Genomic DNA, 12,645 nt, shown 5'->3' on the forward strand with positions numbered 1-12,645 from the left:
AGCTCCCTTTTATTCAGAGGGTCGCATACAGCACTTTCAGAACTGACGCTTATGATCATGAGGTGGCATTTGTATCTGCAAAGGAGCCTTAGGGTGTAGGGTCACCGAAGTTTTATTGTGAATTTTCTGTGTGGGAGGTGTTTCTCCAATGGTAACCCATGTGGCATAGAACAGGTCCACTTCTGTCCATTACGTGCTACGAAAACACGCTTCTCTGCTACGTCTAGTTTCTCCCATTACAGTTTGCTCATACCTACAGCATATTCATCCTGTGTCACCACTGTCATAATAGCATTGCAAGTTCTGACATGTGTAGAGAACTTTTTTATGACTTTCAAAACATTTTCACATCTATTTTCTCATTTTGCCCTCATGCCATCTCTGTGGTGAGTACTCGCATTTGACAGATAAGGAAACTTAGGCTCCAGGATTGTAAGTGATGGCTCCAAGGTCTCATAGTGAGTGGCAGGGTCGAAAGAGGAACCTTGCACTTCTGAGTTTTAGTCCATTATTCTTCTGTGACAATTTGCTTTTCACTAAGCCACACCAGACACCATCAGATATTCCCTATTATCCTCTTCACAAACTCCACAGCCTCAGTGTGGCTTTCCAGTTCCTCCCTAGCTGGCGCTTTCCTCTGTCTAACCTTCTCCCCCACTTCTCTCCAACACACACTAACTAGCTGCTTGCTCATAATAATACCCTCACCTGGAATGTTCTCCCTTGTTTTCATTTCACTAAATTCCATAGAGCCCACAAGGCTCAACACAAGCATCTGGCAGATATAATCTTCCAACCAAAGCAATTCATGTTTGAACTGCACATTTTAACATTTAATTACATTCAGTATAATTTGTAGAAAAATATAGTGGTTATTTGTTCTACCATACGAGTTAAATTATTTTATATTTAATTGTTTAATGTGTGAAAGTCTTGTTTCTGTTAAACAATAAACCTTTTGATGGTAAAGGGAGGTAACATATATTTTTATTCACGAACATGTACCAGTGTCCAGATCAGAGTAGGTACTCAGTAACAGGAACTGATGATTTTTACTTTTGTATCAATGTAGTGCCCAGGATCGAATGAGGACATAGTCACTGAAATGCCTTGGGTAAGAAGGATAAGGCAAAATTTCATTCTTAGAGGAACTGAGGTACCAGGAGGGCTCTAAGGTAGGGATTGAAGACCTGAAACTGAGTACACAGTGAAAACAGAACAAGCAGCAAGGCCGACTTGATGCTCCTGACATATCTCCTGCGTAAGAAAGAAGACTAGCTTCACTACTGGGCGGGGACTGAACTATATATAGGTGGAGGTTAAGTAGTCCCTAAGAGACAGACAGGGAGAGGGAGAGAAAAAAAGAAAGTGACTACCGTGTTTCCCCGAAAATAAGACCTAGCCGGACAGTCAGTTCTAATGCGCCTTTTGGAGCAAAAACTTAACATAAAGACCCAGTCTTATTTTACCATAATAGAAAACCGGGTCTTATATAAGACCAGGTCTATGTTAATTTTTGCTCCAAAAGACGCATTAGAGCTGATTGTCTGGCTAGGTCTTATTTCCGGGGAAACACGGTAGGTAGATAATTCGTGGTTGTGTCTAGAAAGTAGTTACCTCCTATAAGACAGTTTGTATGTGTGGTATATTAGGTTGGTGCAAAAGTAACTGCGGTTTAAAAAGTTAAAAATAACTGCAAAAAACACAACCACTTTTGCACCAACCTAATATAACACACCTGTTGCTGATCATAGGAAATAGTACTCATTTCAAAATTCCACACTTGTTTTTGTAAATAAAGTTTTATTGGAACACAGCCACACTCATTAAGCACCGCCAATGGCTACTTTTACCCTACAAGGATGGAGCTGAGTAGTTGCAGCAAAGCTTAATTTACTGTCTGGTCCTGTACAGAAGTTTGCCAACTTCTGTTCTAAAATCTAGTTCTGTTTTTATAAGGAGATTACAAAGCAATTTTTGGCAAGGGAGACCCAGAAATTTTCAGTAGATTCAAAAAGGCCAGAAAGTTTCCTTCTGTTACTGACAATCCATTGCTCTGGCCTATGACTGAATTACTTGACCATTCTGTCTTTACTGAATCTATTTGTTATGCTGAGATTATTCCCCCCACTCTTGTGTATCAAGCCCGAAATTTTCTAGCACTTCTGCACTGTATTTAACTATGATTATCCCCTAATGCTCATAAAATGTAAAGACACAAAAAGAATGAGTTGTCAATAAAAGTAGTTACACAACAACTTGCTTATCTATCTGACCCATAAGGAAGTAGCAGATTTTCTGAGTTCACAAAAGTATATTCTTGATATTATGCTTACCACTTTTAGTGGAAACCTTTCTTAAATGGATTTCATAAATTTTCTTTAGCAACAGAGTATATAAAACACCATTGAACTTTTTGTTGTTCTTGCTGTTGACTCAGAATCATCATAATGAAATTGTTGCATTATAGCCCTCTGGGGCCGCTAAGGAATGGAAGTTAACTGAGCCAACACACAAGAGCCCATAAGACTGATTTCATAGTACTTGTATCTGCTTTCCCCCTTCCTTTATTCTCAGGAGCCGTTCTGCAATGGGTTGCCAAGACTGGAAGGTGATCTAAATCAACCACCAATCTCACACCGAAATTCCTAGATTTTAAAAAAATGTGCCCATCTAATCTCGCGGTCTGTTTTTAGTCTGTTCAGGCTGCTGTAGCAAAACACCACAGACTTGGTGGCTTATAAACAACAGAAATTTATTTCTCATGGTTCTGGAGCCTGGAAGTTTGAGATCAAGGTGCTAGAACGATTGGGTGAGGGCCCTCTCCTTGTCATCTTACATAGTGGAAGAGGCAAGAGATCTCTCTAGGGTCTCTTTTACAAAGGCACTAATGCCATTGATGAAGGCTCCACTCTTGTGACCTAATCACCTCCCAAAGGCCCCACCTCCTAAAACCATCACATTGGACATCAGGATTTCAACATAGGGGTTTTGGGAGGAGAGACACACATTCAGACCATAGCAGTCTGGTCTAGTTTAATTTACCAAATCATCAAATATTTATAATCTGCTTTCTCTGGGCCAGCCAAAATCTTTTTAAAAGATGATTAAGACATGGTTTCTGCCCTTATGAAACATAAGATTCCAACCTTGGTAGGAAGCCCAATGTTGTTGTATAAGATTGTATGTGGACAAGAAGGCCACTTAAAAAAAATTTTTTTTTAATTTTTCAATTACAGTTGACATACAATATTATATTAATTTCAGGTGTACAACACACTGGTTATAAGGATGTTCAATGATCTCAGTGAGAACTTCAACAAAGAAATAGGAAACATAAAAATAGAGATAGAAAATAAAAAAGAACCAATCAGAAATGAAGACTACAGTAACTGAAATGAAGAATACATTAGAGGGAATCAAGAGTAGATTAGATAAAGCGGAGGATCGAATCAGTGATTTAGAAGATAAGGTAGCAGAAAACACCCAATCAAAACAGCAAAAGAAAAAAGAATCCAAAAATATGAGGATAGTTTAGGAGGCTTCTGGGACAATATCAAGCATATCAACATTTGCATCATAGGAGTACCAGAAGGAAAAGAGAAAGAGCAAGGAATTGACAACTTATTTGAAGAAATGACAGAAAACTTCCCTAACCTGGTGAAGGAAATAAGACATACAGGCCCAGGAGTGCAGAGAGTCCCAAACAAGATGAACCCGAAGAGGCCAACACCAAGACACATCATAATTAAAATGCCAAAGATTAAACACAAAGAGAGAATCTTAAAAGCAGCAAAAGAAAGGCAGTGAGTTACCTATAAAGGAGCTCCCATAAGACTGTCAGCTGATTGCTCAACAGAAACTTTGTAGGCCAGAAGGGGTTGGCACAAAATATTCAAAGTGATAAGAAGGCCACTTTTTGTTTTTAATTAAAGTTTATTGGGATGACAAGAAGGCTACTTCTTGTAGCTTCACATTTTGCTCATTCAATGCCATTTTGCTTTCAGGGCTCCATTCACACATTTGTTCTATTTTCCAATGACTTTGAGCAATGTCTAAATAGATAAGAAGAGGGCGGCTGGATGGCTCTGTTGGTTAGCGGACAAGCTCTTAACAACAAGGTTGCTGGTTCAATTCCCGCATGGGATGGTGGGCTGTGCCCCCTGCACCTAAGATTGAAAACGGAGATGGGACTTGGAGCTGAGCTGCGCCCTCCACAACATTGAAGGACAACGACTTAGGGCTAATGGGCCCTGGAAAAACACACTGTTCCCCAATAAAAAAATTTTTTAAACTAAATAAATACACAAGAAGAAAAGATCATGAGCAGTCAGAATACTTGCTTTCCACGATCAAGATTTTGCCTCACAACAAGAGCTTTAGGATGTGGTTTTCAAGAATAAGCACTAGCTAAAAATAGAGGCTTCTCTGTATTATACAGTAATACCTCAAAGAATCATTTCACAACAACTAATGTTCTGGTCTTAAATTACTTCCTAAAGGTCTTAAATTACTGTCTACATTAGGTAGACATCGACATGATGCCCCTGCAGCACTAATATAAAATTCCTTTTTTCTGGTTCATAATGCTGCACTAAAAGAAAGCCCTAAATATTCTACCTAATAAATCATGGTAAGTTCAGCTATAAGATTTTTTTCCTTTATAAGAAGAATTTAAGCATGCCAAGATTCAAAATCAAATATAATACAATGAATATGGGGTACCTGGGAAAGAGAAAGATGAAAGAGAAGAGAGAAATAAACAAAAGAGAGTTAAGAAGAAAAGGGCTCAGAAAGGTAGAGAGAAATGGAGGCAAGAGAAAAGATAGGATCAAGAAGAGAAAGACAGAAGAATATTCAATCCCGATGCCTTTATTCAAAAAATTACAATGTTGAGAGATCATAAATGAAGAGCTATTTACCTAATTTCCTTACAAGAATAAGGGTGTGAAGAGTCTAAGGTTTAGACTGAGGGGCATGGCCTAAGGCTTGTATCCTCTGACACCCAACTCTCTATCTGATACCAATTGATCATAGCTGGCTCCCATCTCCAGGGCAAAGGAAGCAAGTATGTCACCTGCTGCCAGGTAGTGCTGGAAAAGCTGGATTTAAGCCAAACGCAACTATGTGGTAACACAGTACCAGCAACTGAGGAAAAAACAGGTTTGAACTAGGATTAAGTAGGTGGAAGGTTTAGCCAAAACAAGATAAAGGAATTAGATGAATTAAAGACTGGAAGAGAGTAGGTTAAACCATCACTATTTACAGGTGATGTGATGAAACACCCAGAAAGTCAATGAAAAACTATTTTAAAAAAGACAATTTAGGGGCAGGCCCGGTGGCTCAGGCGGTTAGAGCTCCATGCTCCTAACTCCGAAGGCTGCCAGTTTGATTCCCACATGGGCCAGTGGGCTCTCAACCACAAGGTTGTCAGTTCAATTCCTCGTGTCCCGCAAGGGATGGTGGGCTCCGCTCCCTGCAACTAAGATTGAACACGGCACCTTGAACTGAGTTGCCTCCCAGATGGCTCAGTTGGTTGGAGCGCGTCCTCTCAACCACAAGGTTGCCAGTTCGACTCCCGCAAGGGACGGTGGGCTGTGCCCCCTGCAACTAGAAAATGGCAACTGGACCTGGAGCTGAGCTGCGCCCTCCACAACTAAGACTGAAAGGAGAACAACTTGACTTGGAAAAGTCCTGGAAGTACACACTGTTCCCCAATAAAGTCCTGTTCCCCTTCCCTAATAAAAAAATCTTAAAAAACAAAAAAAAGAACTGTATGTCTGGCATAAATATTTGTTATAAGAATATAGATTAATATTTCCTTGTATATTCCTTTAAAAAATCTCTAGAGAGATTCACATAAAACTGAAAACAGTGATATCTTGGGGAGGGAGAAATTGGCATGAGAAGTGGGGTGGGAAGAAGAGTTCACTTTACACCTTTTAAACTTTTGAATTTTTGACCTACAGAAATTCATTACACCTATTTAAAATTTAAAGAAAGAAGAAAATTAAAGAACCAATGAACTTAAAAAAATAAAAGCAGCAGTTCTTAACCTTGTAATGACCATGAGAAAAGTTCTTAAGTAGAAATTACTGAAGAGGTTAACAGCAGACCGGGAATAATAAGCACCTGAACGAGGGCAATGTGTCTTGCCGTTTTTCACTGGAGTATTGCAAACATTTCCAAATGTATTTTCCTGACTGCAGTCTTGCATCTTCCAATCCATGCTTCATGTGCCTGTTGTGATAATCATCCTAAAACACAGATCTAATCATGTTTAAAATTTTTTGGGGGGGTTCCTCAAAAAATTAAAGCTAGAACTACTATATGATCCAGCAATTGCACTTTTGCACTTGAAAATGAAAACACTAACTTGAAAAGATACTGTTCACTGCAGCATTATTTATAATAGTGAAGATATGGAAACAACCTAAGGGTCCACCAATGGGTGAATGAAGAAAATGTGGTAAACACACATACATACATGTACAATGAAATATTATTCAGTCATAAAAAGAAGGAAATCTTGCCATTTGCAATATGGATGGATCTTGAGGGCATTATGCTAAGTGAAATAAGTCAGACAAAAACAAGTACTGTATGATCTCACTTATAGGCGGAATCTAAAAAAAACAAAACAAAAAACCCTGAGCTGCAGAACAGATTGATGGTTGCCAGAGGTGGGGGTGAGGGATAAGTTAAATGGGTGAAGGGGGTCAAAGGCACAAAGTTTCAGCTATAAAATAAGTAAGTCATGGAGATGTCATGTACAGTATGGTGACTATAGTTAATAACACTGTATTATATATTTGAACATTGTTATGGAGAGCTTAATAGTTCTGATCACAAGAAAATACATTTGTAACTATGTATGGTGACAGATATTAACTAGACTTATTTTGGTGTTCATTTCACAATATATACAAATATTGAGCCATTATGTCATATACTGCAAACTAATATAATGTTATATGTCAATTATTCAAAAAAAACACAAAAACCTTTCGGTGTCTCTCTCTTATTACAGGATCGAGTTCAACTCCCTAGCAGGGCACAGCATTCAACATCTTTCACAATCTAGCTTCAATCCGCTGCCTTTCTGGGGTTTGCCCTGTCACTCTTCACTACAAATTCTAACCCCCCCCCACACACACACTGAATTACTGGCTGGATTCGGAATACATCAAGCACTTTCTTTGTTCATGGTTATCTCTCTGCCTGGAACCTCCTTTCACTTCTCTATCTAGTGAGCTTTTACTTCCTACGCATCCTTCAGAAAGCCTGCCCTCACTCCCTCCAAGCAGAACTTCCAGGGACCCTGCTCCCCTAGTAGAACCAACTTCCCCCTTCCCGTAGGCTCTCATAGGCTCACAGAGTCCTTTGTTCAAACCTACAATACAGCGCATGTCACAGCACGCCTTAACTATTATTTGTTCTCGTCAGTATTTAATAAATGAATAATCATGCCTTATGGCCAACTGAACTCCTCCACAGGCCCTAAAGTTCAAAGAAAAGGATTCCAAAAAAAAAGTATCAAAAGCCAGGCTTGCAAAAAATAATAATAATAAAATTACTAGTCCACTGAAATGAATGTATTGGCTTGTCTTCATTCCAGATGGTCCATGAATCAACATCCTGTGTTAGTCACACAGCACACCAAGAGCTGCAGCCAGGCTTGTGTCCTTCTTCCACAGACTCCAGCAGGCTATCCAGCTCCTTTAAATAAGGGCAAGTTTCCCTTAGGCACGTACCAGCTCAGACCCCACCATCTGTTTCCTAAGGAGCAGAGTGAAGCTCACAGAGCTGGTTTATAAAGAGCCAAGAGCTGGGTGTAAGAGCAGAAATGAGAGATCACAAGTGCTCCTAATTAGATCCCTGTATTAATCTAGAAAGCAAAGGAAGCCTGCAATCTTATTCCTTTCTTTGCATGTCTAGGATATTTGTGCTAATGGGGAAAGGAAGGATTTCCCTGCAGAAATACATCTGAGTGGCGGGACAGACACAGGTGTGGCTGCTGATCCAAGTGCTGAACTAGAAGGGGCCTCACCCAGCCAGCGCCTGCCGACAGACCCCACATGTAGGTTTCTGAGCACTTTTACTACTTTCTTGCACTCAAATATAATCTTCTGGCCTCTTATATGTCTTACAACCAAATTTCCCTAGTTTCCTCACTTTACGTCCCTGTAGTGTTATTATACTGTAAGCCTCAATACACTAAATGATCATTTATCTTTCCACAGATTATGCGAATCTCTTACCCAGCACCTTCTAAGACTTCACCAAACACATACATTTGAGCACTGACCTAAATCGGGACTATCTGCCTGTTTCCGCACTAGTAACCCGAAAAGCTAAGAGCGTTTAGCTGGAAACTGAGAGATCACCGAATGACCCAAAGCCCACACTGTACAGTTAGTAAACGAAAGGTGAATTTACTTGTCCAAGATCACATTAGTCAATTGCAGAACCTTGACCAATCTGTTTTCCAAATATCCAGTTCACTGTTATTTCTATCACATCAAAAACAATCCCCATAATTCCAGTTGATTTCCTCTATTGTAGATATTGTTTTCAATTTTTTTTAATTTATTGGGGTGACAATTGTTAGTGAAATTACATAGATTTCAGGTGTACAATTCTGTATTACATCATCTATAAATCCCATTGTGTGTTCAGCACCCAGAGTCAGTTCTCCTTCCATCACCATATATTTGATCCCCTTTACCCTCATCTCCCACCCCCCTCAAATTTTTGTTTGAAAACAAACTGTGTAGGTCTAGCCCATCGGAATCCTCAAATGAAGGAATTTCCTGATATTAGGAACATCTCCTTGAATTGCATTCAAACTTGTTTGTGCAATGGGGAGTAGAGTGGTGTGGGGAAGAACTGGGGTTAGGGAGAAACTCATTTTATTTATCTTCAATTAGGTGAGTTCATTTCCAGGTTAAACAGTTCTGAGGTGACCTTCCATGATCGATTCTTTCATAGCATCTTGCAGTCAGTAAGTTACATTCAGGGTTAAAAGGTATACCAGGCTCTACCTCAGACACTTGGCCAAATATGAGGAAAGATGGTAGATCTAATATCTCTATGTTACATCCCAAAATGAAAGGAACAATATCATAAAATAAGTAATTCTTGTGAGAGTCTTCAGGCAATCATCCCAAAGTTTTTTAGGGCACAAATTATTTGCAGTCATTATACAAGAAAATTCCTGCATATTCATGTAGACATCTGTTATGAGTTGAATTGTGTGCCCCCCACCCAAAGAAAAAGATATGTTGGAATCCTAACCCCAATACCTCAGAATGTGACCTTCTTTACAGAAGTAATCAAGTTAAAAAGAGGTCATTAGGGTGGGCCCTAATCCAATATGAGTGACATCCTTATAAAAAGGGGAAATTGAATAGAGACACACACACAGGGAAGACAATGTGAAGACACAGGGAGAATATCACATACAAGCCAAGGAACGAACACCTGAGGCTAGAAGAGAAGCTGGGAGAGAGGAATGAAACAGATTCTCCCTCACAGCACTCAGACGGAACCAACCCTGCCAACACCTTGATTTTGAACTTCTAACCTCCAGAACTGTGAGACAATCAATTTCTCTTGTTTAAGCCACCAATTTGTGGTACTTGGTTGTGGCAGCCCTAGCAAACTAATAATAACCAATGGGTCTCCAAGAACCCCCCGCCAATGCTGGCAGGAGTCAATTTCAGAGTAACAGAGGGACTATCTCTGAATTTTAACAGAACATATATAGCTTATTGCAGAAAACAAATCCAAGGGTTTTCCACTGCAGAATAATTGACATATTTATGCAAAGGCCAATAAATACCACACTGCTACTTTTGCCAAACCAAGGTCCTGAAAGTGGCCACACACACACACACTATGTCCCTATATTTGGCCTTGAATAGATCGGAAGTTCCCGCAGTTGCTGGGACTATGATTCCAATAATTCCTGTCATTTTAGCAAATGAGATTGGAACAGCTGCATCCTCAATACACATCATTGTCTTAAAAAGATGCTCAGAGTGAATTACAATTAAATTACAGAGCTGTCAAAAAGGGTTATAATTATAGCATTTACGCACCACATTTACAAGGCCAGACATACAGAAAAAGAACTAAAAGCTGAAGGGGAGAAAAAAAAAAGCCAATCCACATTACTTACCTCAGCAGGAAATATGGTTGAGGGAAGAAGAGGAGTTAGTTATTCGAAGAGCCCATTTTATTGCAACAAAAACGCTTTGTGTTTCCAGAGGGTCTTTCATTCCAGAAGTTGGAGGCACCTGAAGACATCATCTGTTGGCAAGTCATCTCTCTTTTACAATTGGAAAAAGGAGCGCCAGCAAGGTGGCCATGACTCACCCACAGTTACAGACCAGCCAGGGCGGGGCTGGGACCCGAACCAAGAGCAAGAGCGACGCCCGCCACTGGGCTGAACAAGGAAAGCAAAATCAGGACAGCCAGATCTGGCTCCTTGTTGTGCTTTCATCTAGAGGAGGATATTAATTTATCCAGAAACTATTTATCATGCAGCTGTTGGAGAGGCCTGAAAATTGTCCTTCACTTCTCCTGCCTAAACAACAAGGAAAAAGAGAGGAAGAAAACCCTCAGCTGACATTGATGCTAGTCAATTCTGCTACTCATCAATAATGCACTCAGCACCACCGGAAGAATGCTACAACTCACTCAGTCACCTCCAACCTCAGCGTCCAAAAAATAAATTGAGGATAGTAATGCATATGTGGTGAGCAAACTCCTTGAATTAAAAACAAACAAACAAACAAAAAACTAGATCACCAGGCATGGTTTTAATCCAGCAATCAACAAATATCTATGGCACTGTCTCTTTGTGTAAGAAGTGCTAGAGACCGTCAGGGACAAAGAGAGCTGTCACATGTAGACTTGTTTCTCAAGAGTTCAAAAATAAAGAGATAAGACATAGAAAGATAAAGCAAAACAAAGCAGTACATATACAGTATTTTAAACTACTAATTCAATCATATAAACAAGTTCAGAGCAAGGAGAAAATTAGGTCGTTCTTCCCACTATGTTTTCCAGCCTTTCTTCCCTGAATGATCAGCCAATGGTGGTTTTCTTAGTGCCTTCAGGTTTACCTGACTGTTCTAATAATTTGTTTCAGTTGGTCATTCAATTAAACCTTCCTTTCCACTGTGTGTGTTACATGCTATGGAGCAGGTTCCAACTCCTGGGGACTCTGAATGAGTGATGTCCACACTGTCGCGACCTCAACAGCCCCACTCAGCTCCTGGAGACGCAGGCCTATGGCTTCTTTATGGAGTCCATCCGTCTCACATTTGGTCTTCCTCTTTTCCTGCCGCCTTCCCTTTTCCCTGCATTATTGTGTTTTCCAAAGAACCCCAACTTCTTATGACGGGGCCCAAGTGGGACAGCTTCAGTTTTGTCCTTTTTTGCCTCCAGCGATGTTTCAGGCTTAATTTCCTCTGGGAGCCACTTGTTCATTTTCCTGGCAGTCCAGGGTATCTGTAGTGATCTTCTCCAACACCATACTTCAAATGAGTCAATGTTTTCTCCTATCAGCCTTCCTCACTGTCCAGCTTTCACATCTGTACATAGTATTGGGACTACGAGGTTATGGGCAATCTTAGCTTTGGTCTCTAATGACACATCTTTGCTCTTAATGATCTTTCCCAACTCCTCCACTGCTGCCCTTCGGAGTCTCAGTCTTCCCTTGATTTCTTGGTTACAGTCTCCACTTGAATTGACGACTGAAATAAGGCAAGCAAAAATCTTCAGCAATTTCAATGTCTTCATTGTCTATGTTAAAGTTGTGTATTTCTCCTGTAGTCACGATTTTTGTCTGCTTGATGCTCAAATGCAGCCCTGCTTTGGCACGCTCCTTTTTCACTTGCATCAGAAGTCATTTCAAATTATGGCTACTTTCTGCCAGTAAGATGGTGTCATCTGCATATCTTAAGTTACTGATATTTCTTCCACCAACTTTCCCTCCTCCTTCCTCTGAGTCTACCCCAGTTAAGATGGAACAAATAGGGCGATAACACGCACCCCTGTCTGATGCCTTTGCCTATAGGAAACCATTCTGTCTTTCCATATTCTGTCCCGACAGTGGCTTCCTGTCCACAATACAGGTTATACATCAGGACAATCAAGTACTGAGGCATGCCTGTTTCTTTCAGAGCAAGCCATGACTTTTCATGATTGACAGTCAAAGGCTTTACTATAGTGTCTAAAACACAGACTGAACTTCTGAAATTCTTTGGTATTTCCATTAAATATAAATCCCCAACCCATGCCTCAATTTAAATGCTTATTTAGTGGCAGTGGAATGAATCACTGGGGAAAAAAGAAAGTATCTCTAATAGTGAGGCCAATGATAAAATCTATGACTTTATAGAAATTGATCTCTGAATTAAGACTAAAGATACCAGGTACAAGACATTATTCTCCCATCCTGTGCCCAGGGCAGGTATCACTGATTGGTCATGTAATTATTTTCCTGCTCAGTGCAAGTACAGCCCCACAGTCCTTCCTAACATAGCACCACAGGTAGCCACCGGCAAGTAATCACACTCTACTTGTGACAACAGAAGCCATTTGCAATTAAAGTCTGATTTTTGTGTCTAACTT

The 12,645-nt window shown here is 40.1% G+C and overlaps 1 protein-coding gene across 5 annotated transcripts in view; it reads right to left on the bottom strand.

Annotated features, from left to right (window-relative positions):
* The window catches only part of CRACD (capping protein inhibiting regulator of actin dynamics), a 257,288-nt gene that overhangs the window by 106,883 nt on the left and 137,760 nt on the right, over positions 1 to 12,645 (bottom strand). For 2 of the 5 annotated variants that reach the window (XM_019740147.2, XM_074324516.1), the window contains exon 1: positions 10,184 to 10,336. The exons of the other annotated variants lie outside the window; for them this stretch is intronic. The gene's annotated coding sequence lies outside the window, so the exon portion shown is untranslated. Of the gene's footprint in view, positions 1 to 10,183; positions 10,337 to 12,645 lie in introns of those variants that run through there. 5 annotated transcript variants of the gene reach the window in all.

The sequence above is a fragment of the Rhinolophus sinicus genome, linkage group LG02 (assembly GCF_036562045.2).
Source record: "Rhinolophus sinicus isolate RSC01 linkage group LG02, ASM3656204v1, whole genome shotgun sequence".
Lineage (NCBI taxonomy): Eukaryota > Metazoa > Chordata > Mammalia > Chiroptera > Rhinolophidae > Rhinolophus > Rhinolophus sinicus.